At 40.5% G+C, this 18,211-nt stretch overlaps 1 protein-coding gene across 1 annotated transcript in view; it reads left to right on the forward strand.

The window, feature by feature from the left end:
• Window positions 1-5,164: 5,164 nt before the first annotated feature.
• The window catches only part of LOC105196447 (transcription factor Sox-6), a 187,512-nt gene continuing 174,465 nt past the window's right edge, over window positions 5,165-18,211 (forward strand). The window contains exon 1 of the mRNA XM_039446120.1: window positions 5,165-5,181. The gene's annotated coding sequence lies outside the window, so the exon portion shown is untranslated. The remainder of the gene's footprint in view (window positions 5,182-18,211) is intronic.

The raw sequence follows: 18,211 nt of genomic DNA on the forward strand, positions 1-18,211 counted from the left end.
GGCTGGATTGAAATTGTATAGGAAAAATATATTCATATTTCAACCGGAAGCCACATTGATTTTTTTAAAGCACGAAACTAATTACATATCTCTCCTGTTCTACAATGAAATATCAAAAAATTGCTGTGTAATATTTTAATAAAAAATATTTATATATGTATGTTAAACAATGATTATATAATACATTACGTTATTAAAATTGATAAAAAAAACAATTTGACTCACCGATCTGATGCATAGCGGCGGAGTTGAAACTGCAATCTGTAACATATAAACATATCTGCATTGTAATGGAATCAAAAATAATTAATATCTATTATAAAAAATTATTTTACGGATATTAAATTTTTTAATTTAATTTAAATAAATATAATATTTTGTAAAATAATCACACACGTACACATAACTTTAATAAGATCTCTTCATTAAAACTTTTATAATATTTTATGAAAATGAAAATCTAATGTATATATAAATTGTACAATCACTGTGGAAATAAAAAATATCCTGAAAATTTATAGAGTAAATTTATTAATATTTTACGTGTATTAAAAGAGAGACAATCTCTTAAATTAATGAAAAAATCTTAAAATGGATCACATACATAAGCAAAGAGTTAAAATGAGTGCGAATGTACTTGTTTCAGTAAATTTGATTGGCATGATAATATTATAGCGTAAGTGAGCACAAATTTACATCGATAAACCACCTTACGCTAATATATTATGCCAGAATTAGAATTAAACTAAGCGAAAATAAATGCGAACGAATACGAACGAACAATTTGGTTCAATAAATGTCACCCGCTATATTTGTCTGAATCTAGACACTAAAAAATATTAATTCTATTTCTAAAAAACTATCACTCAATTTGATGCTTAATTCGATTAATTCATGATGAACTTATGATCATATAAACTTATAAAATATTTTTAATAAATATTTAATACTTGCTTAATTCAAACAATTCACATTATGTATTTTTCTACGTTTATGCAAAAATGTTTAAAATAAATATTTCAAATAAATGATGAGTGTATTTTAATATTATTATCAAGAAAATATTCATTTTTTGTTAAAATGACAATTACTTAAGAAGTAAAATTAATTTTGAGTAATTGTTTATTTTAGAACGAGAATATTTTTCTGCCGTATCAGCACATTGTATGCACAATATCAAATGAGAAGTATATTACACTGAGAAAAACATCAAAGTGTTTAGAAACAAATTACTTATGACTTTATTGGTTATAAAAAATTTGAAGAAAAAATATACAATTTTATGAACGATATATATCTCATATCTGTGAGATACAATATATTTCATTCTGTTCATTAATGGTTGGTTGGTAATTATTAAGAATAAAGGCATCAAATCTTAATAAAAATGCACTCATTCAACGCGTTTTCACTCAATTGAAAGAATCTGGAAAAAAATGTGGCGATCGCGCAAAGCGAATTATTAAATGTTAAAGTTAGAGAATTAGAGCTAATAACTAATATAATGTTACTCACCATAAGGGTTGCTCCGCCGTTGCTCGATGCCCCCCGGGCTTCCGCCTCCTCTCGGATTCCAATGCACAAAACATCACTCGCGAACAAAAGATTAATTACGGTTGCGCGATAATTATCGAAGCAATGCGCGACACTTTACTAACTCCCGGCGAAGCGACATCACCACGTAGCGAAAGGGACACACGATTGCGCGAGGTTATGATCCAGAAGATCGATATTCGTCGGAGCATTTATTTCATTGTCGCATACGAAAAAGTAGCGGCGCGTACTAATTGTAAGACTGCAAGCTGTTCGACATCGGTGATAGCACGCGAGCTGATGCGCGATGCGTTGGTTGAACCGACAGGTCGCAGTGATTCGGTCGGGGTGAATTTATCTTGTTGACTTTCACGTCATCCCGCAAGAACAACAACACGCGCGTCTCCGAGCAATCTCGTTGTCTCCGAATGTTTATTTCACTGCGTATTACTCACGAAAACTCGGACGTACGTACAGAGAGAACTCCATTCGCCATATTGATGACGTCATGCGAACAGGTACGCGTACGTACGGCACGAAGCTCGCGGCGAGAGAGGCTCGCCGTTGCTAAGTTCACGCTTTACGCCGAGGAGAAACGGGCGGAAAACGTCCGTTACGAAGCGAGGACGGCGGTCATCTCCACTCGCGTCTGTCGCACGGCGCGACGGCGAAGAGTCAACACACACGACTCAGGACGATCGTCACCGTACACAATACTCATTTCACTCTACATTACAGAACATAAACACTCGCGAACTGTGGCTGTAAGACACACGCGGCAAGAGACATATGGAGGTTGCACGATCCGCGCCCATCGAACTGCGTAGTCGCTACACCACGTCGCCACCAGTCCGTCGACTACTGTCCCGTCGGCTACTGACCCATCGCCCGTCGGCAGCTAAACTACGAGTGCTTTCCAGCTACGACACAAGTCGACACTGTGTAACACAGTGTCCATTAGTGTAAGAGAGAAAATGTTAGTTGTCTCACTCACACTAATGAACACTGTGTTACACAGTGTCGACTTGTGTCGTAGCTGGGAAGCTCCCTGCGCATATCGCAATGGCTCCTCGTCGCGCAATTGTCGGAATCGAGCTCCCTGCGGATCTACCTACCGCGATGAAAAGATACAAAATCGGCGATCCACCGCACGTCCATCGTCCCGCCATGCTCCAGTGTTCCACTGCTAGTGACGCCCCGCACCGCCGAAATACGTCACGTAGCCGCTGTATCCGTCGCCGTTGTCCCATCGACTGCTGGCCCGTCGGCCGGCGCTCGTCACCCGTCGTTCGCCGAAATAAGCATTCCGCGACGGCTCCTCGTCATACGATTGTTGGAATCGAGAATCGAGCTTTCTGCGGATCTACCTACCGCGACGAAACGAGACACGAAATCGATCTATCGATCCACCGCGTGTCCACCCGCCGCCACCTGCGATGTTTCGCTACTAGACCGCGGCGCAGCGCGGCGCTAGCTAGTAGTGGAGCACGGGAACATGGCGGGTGGACGGTGGATGTGCGGTGGATCGCCGATCGATTTTGTATCTCGTTTCATCGCCGTAGGTAGGTCCGCAGGGAGCTCAATTCCGACAATTGTGCGACGAGGAGCCGTTGCGATATGCGTATTTCGGCGTACGACGGGTGACGAGCGTCGGCCGACGGGCCAGCAGTCGACGGGCGGACGGCGGTGGCGGCGGCGGCGACACAGCAACTACGCAATTCGGTGGTGCGTGGCGCCACTCCAGTAGTGTGGCATCGCGGGGGACGGTGGGCGGTCGTGTGATGGATCGCGAATCGATTTCGTGTCGCGTTCGTCGCGGTAGGCGGTGTGTAGATCCGGAGGAAGCTCGAATCTCAATTCCGACAATCGTGCGACGAGGAGTCGCCGAGATGTGTACATTTCAGCTGCCGACGGGCGATGGGCCAGTAGCCGACGGGACAGTAGTCGACGGACTGGTGGCGACGTGACGTAGCGACTACGCAGGTCGGTGGGCGCGGACCGGGTGACCTCGTATGTCTCTTGTCGCGTGTGTCTCACAGCCACAGTTCGCGAGTGTTTACGTGCGGTAATGTAGAGTGAAATGAGTATTGTGTACGGTGACGATCGTCCTGAGACGTGCGTGTTGCATCTTCGCCGTCGTGCCGTGCGCCGAGCGACGGACGCGAGTGAAGATGACCGCCGTCTTCGCTTCGCTTCGACGTTTCCCGTCCGTTTCTCTTCGGCGTAAAGCGTGAACTTTGCGATGACGAGCCTCTCTCGCCGCGAGCTTCGTGCCGTACGTACGCGTACCTGTTCACATGACGTCATCAAAATGGCGAACGGAGTTCTTTGCACGTACTTTCGAGTTTTCGTGCGTAAATATTCGGACGAGACGGCGAGATCGCTCCGAGACGCGCGTGTTGTTGTTCTTGCGGGACGGTGTGAAAGTCAACAAGATAAATTCACCCCATGCGAATCATTGCGAGCTTCGTCTGGCCAATGCATCGCGTGCTATCATCGTTGCCGAACGGTTTGCCGTGTGCGCGCAGCTACTTCGGTCGTGTCTCTTTCGTTGTTACCTGACGATGTCCCATCGCCGCGCGCCGGGAGCAACGCCGTCAACAAAGCGTCGCGCGTTATTTTAGTAATTAGCTCGCGATCGTAATTGATATCGTTCGCGAGTGTTTCGTTGTGCACTGGATCTGAGAGGAGGCGGAGGCTCAGGACGAGCATCGGGCAACGGTGGAACAACCGTATGGGTAAGATTATTTATACATTATTAAGTTTTGGTAGCTCGGCAAAAATCATTGTGATCCTATCCGCTAGCTATTCGTAATAAATCTCCAGTCCACGTAAAAGCCGCCGCGTTTTCCAATCTTCTCTGGTTGATAGATTAGCGAGGAACAAACGTACGCGGTTCATTTCATTCTAATTAAATTATGTTTCATTTTTGGTAAATTAGAGTCGTTTGCATTGTCCACTTTAGACGGACTCTAAAAGTGGAGTTTTCGGCAGAATTTCAGAATTGAGAATAGAATCTTGTTTTTAATTTCGTATATAAGAAATATTTCGGAAATCAAAATATACATGCATGTACATAAAATATATATTAAATTATATTAGCACAGCCGTTGTTTTTAGCGAAATGGCTGCCGCAAAAAATTCTAAATTAGAAAAAATATAGCAAATAATTTCCTGTATGAATCGCATTTGATTGTGCTAAAATGCCTGTGCTAATTTAATAGACGTAGGTATTTCAAATAATCAGGATTGAGTAAATAGTTTTGACTAGTTCAAAAGTTAAACAATAAAGTTAAAAAGTTATTAATTTGTATCTCTCTTCAATTAGTTATTTTTAGAACACATAAGCTTTAATTTATTAACTTTTTCCCAAGTTAAAAAATCATCTATGCCAAAAAAGAAAAAATACATTTCCATAAAAAATATCTCTTTATTATTCCATAAATTTAACTTACAAATAAAATATTAAATCTATGTTAATTCACATTATAATTGTTTTGAATAATTTATCTTTAAAAATTTACGACTCTTTTTAAGTTAATATAAATTTAAAAAAAAATTATTTTTGACGTTGTTATAATTTGAATTTATATGCACTTTACAGATTAATGTTGCTGTGTTACAACTCCGCTGCTGCGCATCGATCCGGTGAGTTATAAAATTTCTTTAATTTTAAAATAGTGTATTCGTAAAAGTTTATTGAATATGTATGCATAAACTAATCACTTAAAGATATCAAGTCGTCAAATTAGGTGCTTGTTCCGTTTAGCCAATATTCGATTAACTTTGATCTCGATTTAATTTATTCTTTATTTTTTTTTCTGGGAATTAGAACTAGAAAATTTACATTGGTGGTAATGGATATTGTAAATGAAGCAAGACGATGAAACGCGTCATGCGATCTTGACGGGCATCAACGATTGGTATTGCAAGTAACAAGTACAGTAATTAAATAATCAATTACTCACTCAAGAGTTGTTTTGCCAACGCATGATGCCTCTCCGGACCTCTTCCTCTCTCATTTTGGTTTCTTCATAGCACTCACACTGTATTCGTGGAAAACGTAATACGAGTACGATCGCGCGTATCGATCATTAAAATATGATCGCGCGACACTTTACACTCCCGAGATACGACGACGATAATCACACCACGTGCATTGTACTATGTTGCGAGAGAAGACGTAAAAAGTGCAATTACACCGAGCCGCGATGCGCACAATACCCGTGTCGTCTCGTTACTTTACGCAGTAAACATTTCCAACCTGGTGGCGGAAATTCGGAAAATGTGCAATCGACTTCACACGTTTAAGCTTAGCTATCTGTCACGACGGTGCTGTATGGGCTAGCCATTGATAATGACAACCTAGTTCCACTTACTTTACTATACTGTAAAAGAAGACAAAATGCAAGAAAATGCGATTATACCAAGCTAAATGCGCACGAAAGATGCTCGTGTCTATTAAGTTGATAAATAATATGATAGATATATTAAAATTAATCGATTCCATATCTGCGACATTTAGTTGAAAATCGACAAATTCTCAAATAGCATCGAAAACTTTAACCTCTGATACAATGCGAATCAAGTCGACAGCTAATTAAGAATCATTCGAAAATATGTAACCGTAATTTAATATTATACGCGCGATACATTTCGAACGCGTAAATTCAGCGAAATATTCACGTTATTAATAAATGATCGATGTATCACGATTTTTCATCACATGAATTATACGCTATGACGATTCGAGTATTACTCCGCTCTTTCAATTTAAAAATCTCGATTAAATTATATTGACGAAAAGTTCAAAAGCGCATTGCAAAATTAGTATTTCAGCATTGTTAAAGAATATAGCTATAACATTACTAAAGAGTATAACTATGGCCCGTAAATATAAAATTACTTTATAATTCCCACTCACTATCGTTTTGATGTCCACGTTGAGTTAATAAATCACGTGAAATATATGTTTAATAGCCGTCGCTTTGATACGTCACTCATGACTCGTTAATCGCGGAAGTTAAGCAATCGCACGGCTTTGCGAATGACTAATTGTTCGTACCGAATAATCGTGCTTTCTCCAAGTACTTATCGCTACCGCGTCTCGAGAGATAATAACATTACGACGCGCGAAGCGATTCGTGTCGGTTCGCCTGAGTTGCATAATACGTCATAATAACAATGCACAAAACATTTAGAAAAAATTGTTGAAAAAAAGTAATAATGCTAAATTATAATTTCCAATTTTTACTCGTAATAAAAGTAAAAAATTTTTTTTTACTTTTTTTACTTTTTTTCTTTAAATTTTAATTCAACATTCACGGAAAGAACGACTTTGTTGAAATACAGATCTGAAAATATTTATGTAAATAATTATGGATTATTAAAATGATTACGTTACATCGAAGAAAAAGATTTTATAATCAAATATCAAATTTTTTTTTCTGTATCAAATTGTTTTCTGATTACCAAATTTGATAACTTTACAAAATCGTTGTTCTTTCATTGTTGGATTAAATAATTTCTATTTAAAAAATTAATAATTTGCAATTGTACAAGTATCAAACAATATAATATAAAAAGTAATCTTTTTCTTTCTGGCTTTTTTTGTATTAAATACAATTCGTGATAATAGACTCGACAAAATTACAAGATACGCTTCTTTGTATACAGTATTCAAAATTAAACTAAGATTACACCGAATTTGATTCTTTCTGTACAAATCTTCGTAGAATAAAATCCTCGCAATCGTCGTGTACACGCGTGATGGGAAGAGTCTTAACAAGCCACGTGGATGTTTCGCGTCTGACGAAATAAGATTCGAATCTTTCCGGGTGATCGCGAGAAGAGAGCAGTCAAGGGAATGAGGGGAGGATTAAGAGAGGAGATATACGCGAAGTGGCGGTGCACATCGAACAGGATGTAAGTAGAAGAACTCACGGACTGTCACCGGGACTACAAAGTGCGGGATGGTTGACGCGCCGGTAAAGGAAAGTCAGGAATATATCTCGCTTCTCATCTCCGCGCTCCCGTTGCAGTTATATTACTTCGCCTTCTTCATCGCAAGATTCTCTTCGCCAAGTTTTATGTTGTTGATGTAAAAGATCGTGCGACTATTAAAATCATTCCGAATATTTACATTCATTTGATACCGAAATGCAACGGTTCCAGAATATAAAAAAAAGTGAATTGTATAAAAGTATATTGCAATTCTATCGGTAGCACCGTTCGGAAGGAACGACTGTCAGTTGCGTAATATAGAGTGTCTGACGCGAGACTCGTGATTTAAATTGTCGTAGCTAAAAGCACGACGTGAGGAGCGTTCTGATTTATCGATGGACTATAGCAATGCGTGAGATATTTAACGATGCTTCATATTCGACAAATTAGTATCACACGGATAGGATGTAATCGTAAGGATCGCAAGAATTACACGACAAGAATCGCACCGAGAATTAATGATAAGTCTCGTCTTGTGTACAATCCCGTGTACGCAGAGTGGCGCGGAGGCCGGATCATCTTCTTGCTGACCTTGTAAGGAGGCAACCCCCTGGCGGATTCTGCTACGCGAGCAGCTAAACATTTGCCGCACGCTCGACTATCTATTCCTGTTCTCAGCAGTGCAAACGGCGAAGATTGCTCTGGACTACTGCTCAAACGCAGTAGTTACATCGGCAATACCGAACGTCCTGCTATCTGTCTCGAGATATCGGTCTTGTGCCGATTTAGATTGCCTTTTAGAACACGCTCGTACGAAACAGGATGCCGGGTATTCCTTGATGTAAAGTGAACTTCTCAGAAACTGTTTGAAGATTCGTAAGCCTAAGGCCTCTTGCTTTTCAATGTGAAATATTCTCATCGAAAATTTAATTCCATCTTTTCATGAAATCATTTTATTGAAAGATGAAGGGATATTTTTAATATCTCTCGATATAAAGTACTATGATATAATTTTATATTTAGTTTTTTTATATATATCTTAGGGATAGTAAATTTTTCCATCCTCAAAAATTTGATTAGTCTTTAATAAAAAAAAAAATCCCTAGACATACACACCATTCGTAATGATTGGAATGCTCATTGAACGGTTACTCTGGTTCGCGACATTGTGCAATTGCGCAAGAAAGTACGTCGAGTTCCAGAACGAGTATATCGCTGTTATCAGACATGTAGTTATCGAGTCCTTTTATCTGCGATGGCTGACGCCATCGGTAGCACGGCTTAACGTGTCCACGGAGCACACTCGTCTTGATTTTTATGAGAGAGACGAAAGAGCGAAGCTGGACTCTCGCGTACGTATCTACCTACCGGAACATGTGCACGTGTGCACACACCGCATTCGAGTCGATTGGATAAATTCAAACCGATATAAGGAATACCGTTACTACCGCGTGTCCGTGATACAGTCGTTGCTACTGAAACCGCAGTCTCGCGGTAATAGTGTTCCGAAGAAATCTAGAGACGCGCTTTCTTCCTTCCCCGCATCGTGCATTCTGTTATCGCGCTTGAGACTTTGTTCGACGTTAACGTCCGAGCTCGCGTATCCTGTTTCAGGCTTTACAACGATGCTCGACTGGTGATACCAGCAGCAGCACAAGTTCTTTAAAACATCCCTTTTTATCTTTATCAAAATATATTATTCATAAAATTCAAATAAAAAGATACATTCGAATGAAAATGTTTTTCGTCGAAGGTCTAATTTTATCGAAAAAAAAAAAATTTGAGCATTTCTCATTAACGTTAAAGTATTATCTCGCACAAACTAAAGCTCGTCTAATCTTTATATATCTATTATTGATATAGATATTCAAGTATACGCGAATCCTTTGAGTAAAGCTAGTTTTTTTTTTTTTTTTTTTTTAATTTTAATGAGATTTATATTGAAACTAAACAGGTACGTGTGAATTAACTCAGGCGTGAACTTGCGTATTGATGTAAGAAAATTCATTTAAACAGGAGACACAAACCGTGATGCAGTATATGGATGGGATTAAAAGGAATATATCGTGAAATAGGAAAATGGCCAGGGATATCGCGGTGAGAGCAGAGGCGGATCGGCAGTCAAGCGGAGGCAGGGCAGAGGTACGGCGCGGACCCGTAACGTTAACGCGGGCTAAACTACGCAACCTCGACGGGTATAAGTCGGGCTATTATCGGGCTGTGTGCTGAGAGCCCTCCGCTTTCATCCGCTAATGGGCAGCTCTCCGCCCGTCTGCTCCTTTACTGCGTCATTAATACAAGTTGCACATGTCGAGAGTCGGTGCGCTACAATAATTTACATGAATGGAATTGAAAATTTTCTACTCTGCGGAAGAGAAAAGAAAGAAACGCGAAGGAGTGAGAAACGGCGGTGCGAAGAGAGGAGAAAGAGAAAAAACGAAAGAAGATGCGGATTAAGCGGACGACGAAGGGAGAAAGAGAGAGTCAAAGAACGGCGGGGCGAAGGGGGGTCGCGCGGGCGAGCGAGGAAAGGGCGCAAAATCTTCTGGCATTTTATGTCAGTAATTACATGAAAGATGGTATAACCCAGCCAACCGACAGACCGACAGACCGACCGACCGACCGAACCTACACTCGCCTGACCTCCCCTTCCTACCCATTCCGAATCAGCCAACCAACGCGCGTCCTCCCCTTTCAGCCGCCGGCCGAATCCCCTTTAGCCTCCGTTATTCATCTCTTCTTCGAGCTCTGTCCTGCCTGTCCTCTCGCGGCTTTTTCTGTCTCTCCGTATTCGCGCGGAGACGCGAACGGCAAGGTCGGAGTACGAGAAAGAGAGGAAGAAAAGGAAAGTGGGGAGGAAGAGTCCTTTTTATGCTTTAGTTTGTGCGTAAAGTGTGTCCGGCCTGAGGATTTAACTACATCGTGCGACCGAACCCACCTTTCCTCCGAGCTCACCCCCCCGGGGAGCCTCTAATGTAAATCTTTAAATTTCAATCAGTGAAATCTTACTAATTTACAATGCTATACTTATAACTGCGATCAATCAGTGGTTATTCACTGTCTTTCAGTGATTTCGCTTAAGAGGGGGACACTCTCACTGATCAGAACCAATAGGGAGATACTCTCACTGATCAGAATCAATGTATTATCACCGTAAGGTAACGTATATATCACTGATTGCTAAGTACATCACTGAAATCAGGGTGTTCACTGTCTTTCAGTGAATAATACACTGATTTCGATTTCGAGAGTAGCAACCGAAGCAGCGCTCTCGTCTACCTCGGACGACGACGAGCTCCCAGACGCGGAGCGTCGGCAGAATGTAATACGACCACGAGGACGGCGAAGGAGCCGGGAGAAGCGGCTTTACCTATCGTTGACCCCGTGCACTTTATTATGCACGGTGCCATGAGTTAGCGCAAATAATGTCGTCGTAAAGCAATCACCCCGGCGCGATCCCCCACGCCTACGCATGTAGACTTCCACGCGAGAGCGGCACCGCGTCGCACGGGTGAGGATGTACGAACGCTCGTAACTATCGTCTATGCACACCGTCGAGCCGGCGCGGCGTGCCGCGTGAATTAATGGCAACTCGTGAGCTCTATGAAATAAATCGGATTTCTTCCTCGCGCTCGCCAAGGAGAATCATCGTCCTCTGGCCACGCTGGCGAGGCCGTGATTTCTCGTCGACCCAACTTTTTGGCCGTCAAGAAGAATACCCGCCACGCTGCATTAACATTTTCGCCGGTAATATTACACCCCGTGTCGAAAGTTACGATTACACCCATGTTTAATTCATACCTCGGCAACAATGTAGCAAGGTCCTGTAACCTTTGCGATGCAGCCATTGCAGCCTGCTCTCTCGCATCTTTGCTTTCAATTATGCGCAGAACGTTGCGCCACATTGTAGCCGACTTTTCATGCGTAGTGGAAGTTGCTGATAATGCGTTGCCTAATAAAGATTGTGCGAATAATCCGGTGCACCTTTAGACGCGACGTGTCCGAAGTCTGGAGTTACGTATTTCTCCACGACATTTTGAAGGAATCGAAAGACTTTACGTGTCGCTACACGAGAAAGTTGTACGACTTGAAACCTCGAGCTACATTACCAACTAATAATTTATTTTTCAAAGTTATATTGCAACAATTTCAAAACATGATTATAGCCAGAAATGCAGTATACAACTCCATGCAAACATGACACGTACGTATCGATCTTTGAAGTTCCTGAGAAGTAGCATAATTAAACTTCGACTTCTCTCGGGTAGCAATATAGATATCTTTGTAAATATGCAATCGCGGTCGAACCGTGCAAAATAATTTGCATAGTGCAACCATACTAAATGATCGTTGGAATACTCTCCCCTTCAAAAATTAATTTACAAAGTAAAAAGTCCGTCGGTGCTGAGGCACCGCACGGTTGAGATATTATCTTACTCCGGATTTTGCTCCGCGTCATTTTATCGTTTCTCGCGAGATCACTGCAGGCGATCGCTGGCGCGGTTTAAACTTTCCGAGTCGCGTCGCGGACTTGGAGCGCTCCGAGAATATAGCAGCAGGTCGTTGCCGAGTTCTTCGTCGACATCACCCCCGGCTACTCGGTAGCTATAGAGGCCATACGTCAACGTCCATTACACTTCCACCCCGCTGCTGGCTTTAATGTTTTCGACTCGGGCACTCTTTATCCCACCTTGCAGCTAATTAGCGAGCCAGATACCGGACACGCGCTCCCAGCACTCTCCCATACCACCGGCATACACACGGCTCTCTCCACAAAGTCCTTCCACGACTGCCGTCCGCCACCCCCCTTCGTCCTCATCTCGTCCTTACTCTCATAGGGACCTTGTTCCTTCCTCTCTCGCTTTCTCCCGTTCTCTCGCGTTACCTGCGGTTCCTTCTCTGCCCGAGGGACACGTCCTCCTCGTTCTAGCCGTCGCGGAACCGGCCCGACTCCGCGATTATTCCAAACTCATTTTAACTCATTACCCGGGTCCGCCGCTGCAGAATGGCGCGTCGACAAGTGCGCCGTACGTGAGCACGTCGTCGGTACGATGCTCGAAAAGCCGGAATATAAATATGAAAATTCGCGCGACGGGCGAATCTCCCTCGCGTTCGTTCGTGACCGCTCTTGTAGTCCATGCCTTCGTATATGCGTACGATTCCATTTAAATTTATTACCGTCGCGATAAATTCTTGTTGGACGCGTGTTACAACTTTCAAATGCGTTACATATCGTATTTCGAAATGGAAAAATATTATCTACGAGAAGGATGATGATACAGAAATCACAAGTAAAAGTATTAGTTGTCTACGTGACGCGATGTTAATTCGTATAATATACGTAATCGTTTAGACGTGCAAATTTAAAACTTGATAGAATGATCGTTGTTGAAGAAACTTTTTCGGCAAGAAGATTACGCGATCAGCTAAAGCGGGCATTCAATTTCGAGTTCTTCCCAACTCCATTAACTACTTCTCCAAGAGGATACTCCGGCAAGCAGCGATCTCTCCTACGGTCATAGGAGTAATTCCTCTCCGACTTTGACCGGTTTGTACATGGCGGCCGGGATAAGTTTCGAGCTGATCATTAGGTAAGTTTAGAAAAAGGGCCACTCCGAGGTTTCATTAGGAAATGGATGAAACAGTGGATATACGAGGATTGGAAAGGAGGCGGTTCTGTACGTAGCAGGAAAGGGGAAAGCTTTGAAGCTCGCGATGACTCGAACTGATAATCCATTAGGATCCGTCTACTTAGAGTATAACATCTATTTGAATGCAAATCAATAGGGAATGGGAAAGGACGGTAGCCAGTAATTGGTCCGGCTTTATTGGAGCTCTCAGTGTCTCAAAGAGCATCTCGTTCGGTCATCTCCTCTCTCTGGCTCCGCTTCAGCGTCTCCTGCCTGTCTCCCCTCTGCCTTCCCGTTCGTTTCTATCCTTCTGTCTCACGATCTCTTTCCCTATGCTTCTCTAGAATTGCTCTTCCTCTCGCATTGCCTTCACAAACCTCTGTCGCTTCCGTTCCGCACGCTCTCGTCGCACAAAATATACATAACGCTCAATGGTAATTAACCGAGATCTCTCGTTCTCTTTAGTCGGTTCTACCAAAGCTCTCAGTATACATCCAAACTTATTCTAACAATTGCGAATTGCTATTTCTACAGAATAACATGTTATTACAGTCGCTCTTTCATTAATGAGGATTTAGTTTAAAGTTTCAACGGCAAACGTTAATAGTACAGCAAGCGATGAATAGTACATCATATTCTATTGCAACGTTCACAATTTTTAAGTAATTTTAGCAGTTGAGCTTTAAACCAGAACTCTCTTAAAGCAAAGTTTATTCAAAATTAACTAATGACGAAATTTTGTTTCATCTTTAAATCTTGATATTCTGACCATTTAATATTCGATATTGAATATTCGATATCAACGTCAAATTCGATGTCGTCAGAAGTATCATTTGAAGTTGAACACTAAAATGTTTCCCACATGCACGGATTACTATTATTTCTATTTGGATAAAAGTAGTAAAAAAGGTTCTCTCGATTCCCTCAAAACTTTCTAAAACATTTTAAGGCGCGACATTTTAAGGCTAATGCCCGATGCGTAAGATGCTTTTTAGAATTCCGACAATCGGACAAAGCGTAAACTAATGAGAGAAGCATTGAAGCGTCGCAGCATACCCGTTCTTATATAGTCCGGGACAGCTCTCTCTCTCTCTATTTATCTATCTATCTCTCTTCTTCCTAGACAGGTGCAGAGCGATTCATTCCCCGTCGTCGTTGCGTGAGTGCTAACAGCATGGCGAGAGATGAAATTAATTCCAGCCACGTTCGAGCCACTCAATGGCAATGGCTTCTTACTTTCCGTCGTCTTACGGTCGCGCGCGCACAAGTATCGCGAAGTTCACGTTCGGTAATGGCTTGTAAGAGGAAACGCCGAAGATTTATAGGTTGCCACAACGAAAATGTGTGCGAGCCAACAATGCGCTGATACAATATATAACGAGGGGGCGGCGGCGCGGCATGGCGGCGACGGTGGCTGCCAGTATACATGACCTCCGACAAAAACGCGTACAATCGGACTGGCGCGATTGCGAACGGGAGTTTCTTTTCGCGCGACCGCCATGATTAACGATTGAACGCACTCGACTTCCGATCCGAGACGCTTCGACATTCCTCGAACGGTGAAGAACGGTCGCCCTTGCCGCCACTCGTTCACACGATCGTGCGCCCGCGTTGGATTTTTACTTCCTTTCTTCATGCTATACCCTGCCCGCATCCGAAACGTTTCGCGCCTTCGTATTCATTGATATATCGCGAGCCATCCATCTCCTGTTTCCGAGCAGCGCCCCATTTTTCTGCCCACCAAGAAGCGGAAAGAGGAAAAATCAATGCGACTTCGCGGGACGGCATCCGTGATGTTTGTACTGCTCAAATGTTATTTAAACGTGTGGCACACAAGTTTCCTTCCCCCGACTGCGCGTTCAGACGTAACGCTTTCAGACGTCGAGATATTTATAAATGTGCTGCACATTAAAATATTTAATTCATATATTTGCAAAGCGGATAATGCTACGTAAAGATATTTAACTCTGTATACACATGATGTTTTTCGGCACTTTCTCTACTCGCGTTTGGAACACGACACTTCTGAATTAATTTTCATTACTTTTACAAATATAAAAAAATCTTTTCAAATACTCTTACATATATAATTTCAACAACTTCTCTAGAACGTATTTGTATAACCATTTATTTTTAAAGAATTTAACATAAATGTTATAATTATGTTACAATGCTCTCAGCTTTTTAAAGGGAAGCAATTCACAGAACAAAATTGTCGAATATGTATAGAAAGTATTAATTTTATGTTCTGAATCATGTATGTCTAATTATCAGAAATAGTCACCTGAGTGATTTTTACACTCCATTAGCAATAAAGCAAAGTTCACAATAGAAAGCTCAGAATTTCGTGGATTTTGAATTAATTTTTACATATAGTTATGTGTTGCAAAGGTGTAATCTACAGCCTTACACGGATTATTTTCTTGTCTTCCAGAATAATCTTGCAAAAATTGTTTAAAATTCGTAAAATACATTTCTGAACTTGCTTTTGCCAGTTACAGTTTTCTTTATTTAAATCGAGAATCTATACTTATTTTTTTAAATTTCTTTGTTTTTTTTACAAAAAAATTGAATATATAATGATTTCAAATACATAATGATTTCAAATACTACTACTAAATTGTAAAACAATAAGTAATTAACAATAGTGATTTTTAATTTCAGTGTAAAAATTATCTCTTTACGTAATAAAAAATTAGGAGTGCGTTTTACTTGATTTTCGCAACGCTCTTGAAACCGTGTTATATAGACTTGTTGTTTATGAAATATTAAATAAGAACAAATGATGTTCGTAAGCGTTGCGAGCGCCAAGAAGAACGCACCCTAGGTAACTATTCCCGGGTTAATTAATTAATCATTCTGATGGAAAAATTATCTAAGCTAAATCAGTAGAAGAGTGATAAGAGAGAAAGAGATAGAAAGAGAGAGAAAGAGAAAGAGAATTTATTGAAGTTGGTTGGAAGATTAGCATTTGTAAATATTTGTCGAATTCAGTTTATTAAATTCAATGATACTATTACTACATCCAGAGAAAAATTATATTTGATGTAATCATTTCTTTAACTTTTTTTGTAAGTTAACATGAAAATACCTTTCAGGAAAATAAAAATTTATTTCAAGAAACGTTATTAGCCTTTTTTAAAGTAGATTTGTTCAAATTATTGTATTTGTTTAATTTGAGCAAATAATTTTTTAATTCAAAGAAAGTACTGACAGAGATGTAAGAAATAATTTAGCTACTTTGGTTTGAAATTTTACATTGCTTTCGTTTTCAAAAACTATTTCATTAATTCTAATAAAGGAAATTATTAAAAAATATCTTCAAATAAAAAAAAACTTTTAACCGTATAACAATACACAAATTTCTTTGATTCAAACAAATATTTTTTGACTCGAAGAAACTTTTCTCTGGGTGTAAATTCTCTGAAATGTTTTAATTCGAAAATAGTTTTCACTTTTTCTTTTCATACGAGTATCTGGGATTTTACATTCTAAAAAAAAAACCTTTATATTAATTACATATTGCATATTACTGATTGTTCCATAATTTATTAATATCTAAGAACATTACCGTATATAGATTTAATCAATATTTTTCGAAAAAAGTAAAGAAAAACCAAGAAAATATTAAACAAGCGGAAGAAGTACATGAAGCAGTTTATTATAAAATTTTTTTTTTAATAAATGAGTTAATAAAATATTTATATATTATACATTTTATATATTGCAAATTTTCGTTTGGATTGTATAGATAAAAATTCGAACAGAATAGTTATTAGAGAAAATGAAATATATATAATATTTATTTTAAAGCATCCGTTTTAAAATAAAACTAAATTTACATGTAATGTGTGTAATATTAGTTTATTATACTACAGAAATATAAAAATCATTAAAATATTTATACCAATTGGATCTCTGAATTTTCGCAAGATAAAATTTTGGATCAATAGTTCTAAACTAAAAATTTGCTATGACATAAGTTTCGTTTGTTCGACGCTGAGTGTAGAAAAACCCCAATAGGCGTATTCTGTAACTCTTAACGACATCTAGGAATATCGTTACGTGTCGTTGCGCAGCTTTTCTACCATGTATAATATTTGCGCAACGACATTGTAACGAAACCAAATTGTCGCTGAAGAGTTACAGAATCTCGCTGCAGGTGATTATTCTCGAGTTAAAGCGAGAGATAATTGTTATAAGACTAAGAAGAAAATGAACAGTAAAATGCGCCAAGTGAATGATTCACCCACAGAGAAGTCGATTCGATACGTAAGAAATGTTAAGTATTTCATATACGTTTACTTTTCTTCAGCGCGTTGATTATTTCGTAGCGGTTACGAGATATCAACAAAAACGATCCTCGGTGCGCGGTTTGTTTTTTGTCGCCGCCGCGCGCTCTATTGTGTCGCCGTGGCGCGCGGCGTGCCGTGTTGTTATTGTCTCGGGCGACGCTCGAGCGGGCACGGCACAGGGCGCCTCGGGTACATCACTACATCGTTATTATCCATCGGGACGCGATAGCGACGAGAGTGCCAGGAGAAAGCGCGATCATTCCGTGTACGTATACGATTAGCGATTCCGCGCGATTACTTAACTCGTGCGATTAACGATTCACAAGCGTGTCCAACTCGGCGGCGCGGCGGCTGTTTATCGGGACATATATTTCGCGTGATTTATTAATTTGAAGTAGACATCGTAATTCAAGTAAATGGAAAACCGTGATACATCGATCATTCATTAACGGCATGTGTATTTCGCGAAATTTACGCGCTCGCGAAATGCATTGCATGCGCGTACAACACTGAATTTCACTGAATTACATATTTTCGAAGGGAGTTTCGCCCTATAATTAGCCGCCGGCTTCGCTCGCGGCTATCACACTGAAGTTTTCCACGCTATTTTTTTTTCGATCGTTGATGAAACGTTGCGCGAACGGACCCGAACTCGCCGGACTCACAGTCGTCGAGTGGCGTCGCGACGCGTTCAATTAGAATCGTGATAAACCCGTGCGCATTTACCTTTGACTTTAGCTCGGACGTTTACTCGTCGTAACACCAGATAACAGCATAAAACACGATCGTGCAGCTTATTATTGATAGTGC

The sequence above is a fragment of the Solenopsis invicta genome, chromosome 2, assembly GCF_016802725.1.
Source record: "Solenopsis invicta isolate M01_SB chromosome 2, UNIL_Sinv_3.0, whole genome shotgun sequence".
Taxonomy (NCBI): Eukaryota; Metazoa; Arthropoda; class Insecta; order Hymenoptera; family Formicidae; genus Solenopsis; species Solenopsis invicta.